The sequence below is a fragment of the Leptinotarsa decemlineata genome, unplaced genomic scaffold (genome assembly GCF_025532065.1).
Source record: "Leptinotarsa decemlineata unplaced genomic scaffold, Ldec_3_MD MMD2_tig00000035_RagTag_RagTag, whole genome shotgun sequence".
Lineage (NCBI taxonomy): Eukaryota > Metazoa > Arthropoda > Insecta > Coleoptera > Chrysomelidae > Leptinotarsa > Leptinotarsa decemlineata.
This window is the reverse complement of record NW_027412540.1, coordinates 17,288,469-17,297,903: the sequence shown is the minus strand read 5'-3', so window position 1 is coordinate 17,297,903 and position 9,435 is coordinate 17,288,469. Positions and strand designations below refer to the sequence as shown.

At 32.5% G+C, this 9,435-nt stretch overlaps 1 long non-coding RNA gene across 1 annotated transcript; it reads right to left on the bottom strand.

The window, feature by feature from the left end:
* Window positions 1-4,040: 4,040 nt before the first annotated feature.
* Window positions 4,041-9,044, bottom strand: LOC111510508 (uncharacterized). Its single transcript, XR_002722795.2, has 2 exons — window positions 8,514-9,044; window positions 4,041-4,294 (listed from the first exon to the last, which is right to left on the bottom strand). It is a non-coding gene; the product is annotated as an uncharacterized lncRNA (long non-coding RNA).
* Between the last annotated feature and the right edge of the window lie 391 nt (window positions 9,045-9,435).

Here is a 9,435-nt window from a genome sequence, read left to right as displayed (position 1 = left end):
CAAAACGAGAAAGCATTAGAGCATCATTACTTGATAAGCTGAAGGCAGAACTAACGAAAAAAATGACACATTTGAAGAAAAAAAAGTCCTGTTTCACCAAGACAAAGCACCGTCTTACTCTCAGTGGTGGCTATGACGAAAATCCACGAAATACGTTTTGAACTGCTTGACCATCCACTTTACCAAACAGATCTAGCTCCAAGTGATTTCTTTTTGTTTCCTCATCTAAACATTGCGATCGAAAGACAGAGTGTTCATCCAATGAAGAGGCAACCAACTTTATAAACAATTATTAGGTCATCTATAGTTTCCTGTGAGTCGAAAAATCATACTTTCTCTTTCTAATAAATATCGTAATTAGTTCTCATAACATAAAATAGAAAATTGAAAAATTGCTTCGTTTTGTTCAAAATTGGTATCATTGGTAATTACCGTTAATTGATAAAATAGGATAATTGTCACTTGAATCAATAGATAGTAGATCATACCCACATTGTGGTAAGTACCGTATTGAAGTGATATATCATCACTGGTGTATAATACAATTTTATATTTCATCGAATTCGTTCGACATCAGGTATCGAAAGTATTGTGTGTATCCACGAACAAAAATGCAGCTTGTGAGAGAGAATGTTTTCTTGTGAAAACACTAGAAGAAAACAAAACAAAAAAGTGTGCAAGTCATTTCTTTCATAAAAGAGCCCCTGCTTTGATATTATTTGTGTGGGATGAATAGCCTCTTCGGGTATCCACTATCGTCCTATGTGGTCCACATAAATTCTGATTTTAAGGTTTTGTTCCCTTTTTACAACCGTGTATTGCTTGAAACTGATATTTTACTATTCATTAAATTTGTCAAATCACTTTTATGGGTTTCTTCATGTTTCAGCGTTTTATGGTTTTTATAGAGAAAAACACGATAGTAAATCGTTTTCACAACATAATTCCGTAAATGATGCAAAACAACAAAAAATAAAGTGTTAATTCGTGTAAGGAATACACTTCATTGAACAATAAGCTGCGTAATCACCATTCCGTTTATTTTTCATCTTGCAAGATTATTAAAAAGGCTTTTTTGTTTCCAATGCAAACATGAAGGGTTGATTACTGATCTTATATCAGAAGTAAAAATTATTCTAAGAAGAATCAGCATGAAATTTAGTTTCACAACCGTTCACATATAGTCAGTGGGCATACTTGAAGATTGGCTATAAATCAAATCATCAAAAGGAACAATTCGTTCAGGTCAGTCTCAACTCCCTACACTGCAGTTTAATGACTGACACCTATCAGAAAACAATTACTCCCCTGGCTAAAACCACGGAGGTCGTCGAATTATATCCGACAGGTGTCAGTGCAGGATTCTTCACTGAAGTTATTCCTGCATATGCTGTTGGCGATACAACTGCCACAACAGCTTTTGAATTATTGGAACACATTTGCAGACCGATTTCGGACTATCATCAATATAAAGACGATGATTTCCGATAATTGAAAATCGAATTTCTTCAGAGTATCATTCCTCGAACCAGGCTGAAGCAGACAACAAACAACAGGTTTGTCATCGCCCCATCTGCCTGTGAACGAGGTAACCAACCGCATATCCGAAATTTACCTAATATCTCGTTAAATAAAAGAAAACTTTTTACATATAGTCAGCACAATTCATTCAGGCCTTGTACTAACGAGTGGCCAAACTGCCCGAAACCGTTCTGCAAGTGTGTTCCAATAATTGAAAATCTATTGTGGCAGTTGTATCGCCAACGGCATATGCAGGAATAACTTCAATAAAGAATCCTGCATTGACACCTGTCGGATATAATCCAACGCCCTTCGTGGTATTAGCCAGGGGAGTAGTTGTTTTCTGATAGATGTCAGTCCATCAACCTGGAGTGTAGGACTGGCCTGAACGAATTGTTCCTTTAGGTTTCAAAACGTGTATGCTTATTTTTTCAGAATATGTCAAACAACCGAATAATTATTCACCACTCAATATTCTTAGAAAAATAGAAAAATGTTTCAAATATTTTCGATATATTTGGTAATTCTTGCGGTAAAAACATATTGGAGCAGTGGAACTCGCCTCACATATTACCGTGCACATCTCCATGCGGCAGGAAAGGAAAACATTCGAGTGATATTTTGTTGTGAGATTTTCACTGTACAATATACGATAGATTCTTCAGTGAGGACGTAAATAACCTCACCTCCGTTAACTTTTGAACAGAACAAGATATCAAGGGTGGACAAAATTTACCTGGGAAAGTATCATTTTTAGTATTTTTCGATGAAAAAGACAATAGTGTTGCGTCACTTGTCGCCAAGAGGGCGCAACCAACTAGTGATGATTCGTTATATAGATATTTTCTATCCAACATCTATTCATCATGGTAGCTTATTGAAAAAAACACATTTTTTTTTTCGTTTTTACTTTTTTCTTCACAGCATCTCCCATCATAGTTTTGTAATGTATTTCATCAGTTCGGACTTCCATTGTCTAATATAATATTAATTGATTTGAAATCCCTGAAAAAATAAAAAGATTAACCGAAAAATGACAATTTCATTGAAACAAAAAACTGAAATTGTAAATTGAAACAAAAAACTGAAATTGTAATTTCAGTTTTTTGTTTTTCGAACTGGAAACTGAAATGGTAAATTGAAACAAAAAACTGGAATTGTAATTTCAGTTTTTTGTTCCAATAAAATCGTCATTTTTCGGTTAATCTTTTTATTTTTTCAGAGATTTCAAATCAATTTATTATATATTAGACAATGGTAGTCCGAACTGATGAAATACACCACGAAACATTGTCAACCACCTTCAAACAATAGTTTTGTAATTTCGTAATTATTTTTTGTATCGATGAATCGATTAGTGACTTTTTGTGACTTTTAAACATTAGGGATATAATTTTTTTCATCTCAATGTCCAATGTGTTATATAATTTAGGTTCTAGGTAAGTATTGCGTCTTTGTGCAATGGTTTTTTCTGGTTTTGGTATTTTATGGGCATTTTTTTTGTGTCTTGTGTTATGTATATGTGATATATATCCGAATCGAAACTTTCTTATTTTTGTGTTGGTACATGAGAAGACTGTGACAGAATAATTGGCTAATATCAAGTACTTTGGTCTCGGTGTATAACAAGTCAGATGAGAATCGTCACGTTATGTATAATTCCGCTACTGAATGGTAAACTATTTCTATCTGTTCCACTTCCATTCTGTCCGACTTTGATATCTTGTTTCGTTCAAAAGTTGAGAGAAGGGTTGAGAGGAGGTTTTTAATTCAAGAACTGAAAGAAATTCCAACTGAAATGTTTGAATCTTTTTTTCCGGAAATGTTGCATTCGGTAGTGAATAATTATTGGATTGTACCACATAGCATGTAGCATACTTATTGTGGAATTGAGTTTCATATTTCAAAATTTCTATAGAATATCTTTTTTCTTATGAGATAGGAATCAACTCTTTGAATTCCATTGGAGAAAAATATATTGCCTTCCTATTTTATGAGTTGCTTTTTTAGCCTCAGTCTGCTTTCTGGTTGCAATTTTAGCAAAAATAGTTAACACATTAGTATATCTATGGAGATGCATGAGCACTACAATAAAACCCTTTGAATGGTCTGAAAGCGAGGCCTCCACGAAACTTGCGATTTTCGTTGGACTTGCTGCAAATATGTGAAGTGATTTCTCGCTCCGCTTTTCCTTTTGCTGCGGAACATAATTACATTACCTACTTGATTTTCAGACGGTTCTGACTGATTTATGCAGAACAACCACTACGAATACGGTTGAACTCATTTTTTGTAAATTTTTTTTCATAATATAACTCAATTAGCGAAGGTAACTGTGTTAAGGTGGTGCTGTAGGTTCCTTCCAAGGTTTTTTCCACAACTGAAAAGCGAATGCGTCATCTGAAGTACGGCACCTCTAACTACTCACGCAGTACTTTTCTCTTTGATGTTATTTTCACCAATATTAAGTTCTTATTTTCTGTATAATTCACATAATTGTTCACAAATGAGTTTAGATATCTTTGAAACTCAAAATCACATTTTATTGAATATCATCTAACCTACCACGAAAACAGGAATCAAATGTATCGGTAAGACGTTTTGATTACATTCAGTGAATCAAAGATGGGGTAGCATAACATAACAGAAATGCGGATACATTTTTCAGTTACTAATAACGACGCTTTTTAAGTTTTTCCAAACCCGTATCTTTGATGTACTCTTCAAAATATTTTTCGCAAATACTGCACGGACGAGGTGGTTTCCTACATATCTGAAATGAACAGCTGATGTTAAAAGAGTTCAAAATGTCCCCCTTTACAGGTGTGCCAGCACGCATTGAACTTACAACCAAAAATGAAGTACAAAGAAATGATACTTTACAAACATACAAATTAATTATGAGAATGTAGGCTTTCACGACTGGCGTCAATGATTTGGTTGATTTCCGGGGTTTGCCGCGGTCTTCTTTAGTTACAATCTACAAACGTTTCAACTGCAACTGCGACAGTCATCTTCAGTGGCATCAAGAAGAGTACTTCGACCACGCCACTGAAGATGACTGCCGCAGTTGAAGTTGAAACGTTTGGAGATTGTCACCAGAGAAGACCACGGCAAAACTCGGAAACTAACCAAAACATAAATCATTTATTCTTCGTAGCTACAAATTCATTGCAATCATTAGGACCGATGCTTGATGAAAATCCATTCGAGTCTGGGTCTCAAGATCTTTTTTTTTTAACTTCTCTCCAAGGGCACCGAAAATTATGATCCAGGGCTCATTTGATTCGGAATGACCTCTAGCAACTTTTTGAAAAATTTCAAGAGAGGCTCGAAAAAACTGCAAAAGTTGTAAATAATTCAGGTTTTTTGCAACTATTTCAGAAAATATTGAAGATATACAAAATTTGAAAAAAGATCCTTGTAGAGGAAGAAATTTACTGAAAAAAGTCCTACCTCCCGGGATTCTACCACCAATACTTAAAAGTTTAATTCAGAGGCGAAAATAGCGCTAAAAGCTAAACATTATTTCAACCCAATAAATATCATTATTGAGGAAAAATAAAATCACATACCTTCTAGATACTGAATAAACGAAAATCCATGTCAAAGAAATTTCCCGTGATTATTTTATTAGATATACTTTAGTTAATCAACTAATTTTTACGAGTTTTGAATTTACATAAAAACCCTGATAATTTTTATACTGAAAATCTCGAATTTTGTTCACTCCTTGGAGCTTTTCTAGAAAGCCTCCAAAAAAGATTTCCTTTGGAAAAGTTGAAAATTTTGATTCTCCACCTTGTTATTAATAATCAAAGACGATAAAAAGAGAAAAATTCAAATATTCAAATTTATTCGTATTCTTATTATTCAAAGTTACATAAAAATGATTTTTCATAACTTCTAGCTCTATATGTTTAAAAAATTGTTATAAACAAATCTATTGTTTATAAGATAATTTTTTTGGGGTGATTTTTATCAGTGATGAATATTATAATAGGAGAGCCCAAGCGGGGATTTAGGGATTTACTGAAGCGCGGCAGATTAATATACAGGGGGATACCTTGTACCCGGTTAAGTACTTCCACCAAAAATGAGCCCCATATATAAGGCCGCCTGTGAGGGACAAAGGATCAGATTAGTAAAAAAAATTGATCATCAGATCAGATTAAGGTAGGGTGAGTTAATTACCTGCTAAAAAGTGTATATTCCAGGAATCTGACAATTTCAGAGTGACGTAAAGAAAGGGAAGGGAAGGGCGTCATTTCAACATTCTCAAGCGTAGCTCATTTTTTTTTTAAGGGAATAATTCAAAGATAACGAAAGATATATAATCCGACGATTTCCGCAAGCCGAAATAACAAAAATTCGTCGATAAAGTTTAATGCGTGCAGCTGTGTGATACCTATATTTCCCTCTCCGAGTTTCTATTCCTCTATTCTCTATTCACTTTTTCTCTATCTATTACTCTCTCACTCCGTCCCTACTCTGAATTCTGTTGTCATGACGCCATCACAGCTGATCACAGAGACTCGTTCGTGATGACGATGAAGATGATGATTAATTAATCAATTAATTGATGGATGTAGCCTTTACTACGAGGTAGGAAATCATAATGAAGAAAAGAGAAATTAAACTTTCTATGTTTTTTACAACTTTTATTTTTAACTAACGTTACTGCAGTTTCGTCCTATGAGGACATTTTCAAAATTATACAATATATAAGTTTGAAAATGTCCTTATAGGACGATACTGCAGTGACGTTAGTTACAAATAAAAGTGGTATATATTGTATAAGTTTGAAAATGTCCTTATAGAATGAAACTGCATTAACGTTAGTTACAAATAAAAGTGGTAAAAAACATAGAAAGTTTCATTTTTCTTTTCTTCATTAATTAATCAATTGACTATGAAAAAATAATTTTTTTGAGCATTTTTTTGAAATTATTTTCTTATAAATACAAGTATTCTATTAAAAAAACATACACTTATTTATTTGCATGCTATTTCCTGAGCTTTTCAATTAATTTAGTTAAATGAATTGAATAAAAAATTTAAAAAATATTGTTTTTATCAAATTAAGCGAATCCCTCTAGATAATCGTCAGATTATGAGACAGCAAGTCTAAAACATAAAGATGAACCATATATATCTTAATCTGACGCGCTTGAGTATTTCAAAATGGCGATTTTTTTTGCACATTATAATAATGGCCGCGAGTTTACGTCAGATCGGAATCGTCAGATTATTGAATGAGAGCTTTTTTTTGTTGCACTTAACACCCCCTTAGAAAATCTGACGCGCTCGAATAATTTTTTTTTCTCTTCACTTTCAACTCTTACGTACAACCACCCACATCATGCAAACGATCAGATCAACATACCAACATTATAAAAAATACGTAGGACATTGATGCTATCAATATCTGACGCGCTCGAGTATGTCCATAAAACAGTATTTTTTTACATATTTGAAAATCTATAGCCTCTTTCCCCACCAATGAATAGGTATATATTATATAACATTTTTTCTTGTTATCATCTAATCTTTGCAACCTAATATGTCTCAATGACGACCGAGTAAATCCCCATTTTGCATCGTGGGCTCCCCTGATAATATGATTTATGAAAATGAAATCCTTTTTTGAAAAAAGTTTTTTATTGCTCGAGAACGCATTTGTTGATTAACAATTTTGTTTTGCTACTGAATATGAATATAAAGGAACGATTTTTTTTATACCATAATTTTCATTTCTCTCAATTAATGTTTACGATATATTTTTTCAAATAGGTACTACTGAAAAAACAAAAACAACCATGTATCACTTTTCGCGTAAAAAAAGAAATATATTAAAAAATCTGTAAAAAATACATAAAACATTTTTCATACAGAAAGTGACATATGGTGGTTTTTTTGTGGTATTTCAAAAAATCGTAAAACTGAATATGTTCAAAACAAATTGTTTATTGAATAAGTGAAGAAAATATGAATTGAAAAAGAAATGTTTTTCAGAATATCAAAGAGAAATAGTAATTATGATTTTCAAAAAAAAATCGTTCCTCAATATTCATATTGACTAGCAAAAAAAATTGTTGATCAACAAATGCGGTTTTAAGCAATAACAAATTTTTTTGAAAGGATGATTCTGTTTTTAAAAAATCATAATATTCATCAGACAAAAATCTTCTCAAAAAATTTCAAAAATATTATAAACAATACATTTGTTTATAACAATTTTTCAAACAAATATATCTAAAAATATGAAAAATCATTTTTGTGTTACTTCAAATAATAAGAATACGAATGACTTTGAATATTGAAAAAAAATGTTCATTGCGTTATTTGAATTTTTCACTTTTTAAAGTGGAAAATCAAAATTTTTCAATTTTTCCAACGGGAATCTTTTTTGAAGGCTTTCAAAAAAGGTTTAAGAACGGAAAGAAATTTGAGATTTTTAGTTTAAAAATTAGCAGGGTTTTTATATAAATTCAAAACTTGTTAATTAACCGAAGAATATCTAATTAAATAACCACGAAAAAAAATTTTTTCCATGAATTTCCGGTTACTCAATTGTCTATCTTCAATATTTTTCGAAATATTTGCAGAAACCAAACCCCCTTTTTTTTACTGAATTGTTTAAAACTTTTGCAATTTTTTCGAGCCCCTCTTGAGATTTTTCAAAAAGTTCGTAGAGATCATTCCAAATCGAATGAGCTCTGGATCATGATTTTTGGTGCCCTTGGACAGAAGTTCCAAAAAAAAAGGATCTTATGACCCAGATTAGTATTCAAGTGACTCTTTATCACTGGACAACACGTGGATCACCATACAATACCTATACTGAAGCTAGTACGAAACCGCATGAGGAAGCTATTGTAGGGCGAAACACGTTTCACGGTTTTGTCCACTGGAAATCTTACAATGAAGTGCTACCTGACTATCAAACTTATTGGTGATTGTCCTATCAAAGAAATACTTGATTTACATACCCTTCCATTTATCCGTGTCATATTATTCCTGTAATCATATACTATACACAATACAAAGACCCATACAAGGACTACGACAATCAGAAAATAAAACATGTCTTCTTAGGTTTCCTCTTTTCTCCTCCCCAATCGATGTATGAATAGACTGCTGGTGGAAATCTCAGAAATACCAGTATGTATACTATACGACAAACAAGTTTTCATACTACGAAATGTTGCTATTTTGATTGACGTAAGGATGACATTACTGTTGGTTATATTGCCAACTCCAGGGCTAATATGATTGGTTGACAGTGACAGTAATCACTTGAATATATCACACTTCTGTTGGCCGAACTGAGACGTTTACTTCACTCCCACGACCTAAATAATAATCATGATTCGAAACCCCATTTTCTTAATGGAATATAATACTTGATGTCTCTAGTTTCAGAACTAAATAAGTCACTTCTTCAGAAGACAGAAATTAACGAAATATCTATTTTTCAGTGGAAACAAATATCATTCACAAACTTTTATGCGATATGAAATATTGTAGACAATTTTCAGCTGTCAAAAAGAAATTTTCATTATAGAAACAATATTTTTGATATAAATGTCAACGCCAACAATTTTGGGATATATATGGTCTTCTAATGAGACGCCTCATTTTTATGGTCTCTTGAACATTCATTATAATCTCATGATTGAAACTCAAATTAAAATTCAACATGACTAGTAAATTACCTGGTTCCACTCCACTGTTTAACAGAGAAGAAAGGTTGACAAATTCAAATTTTGAATATGAATTCTGTCAGATTGGGACCAAAACGCGTACCTCTGGTAGGCACTTGATCACTGTTTTGATATTGAACAGATCAGTTATTGTAATTTAATCGCAGTTGAATGATCATTATTTAGGTTTGATTTTTCAAGATTACAA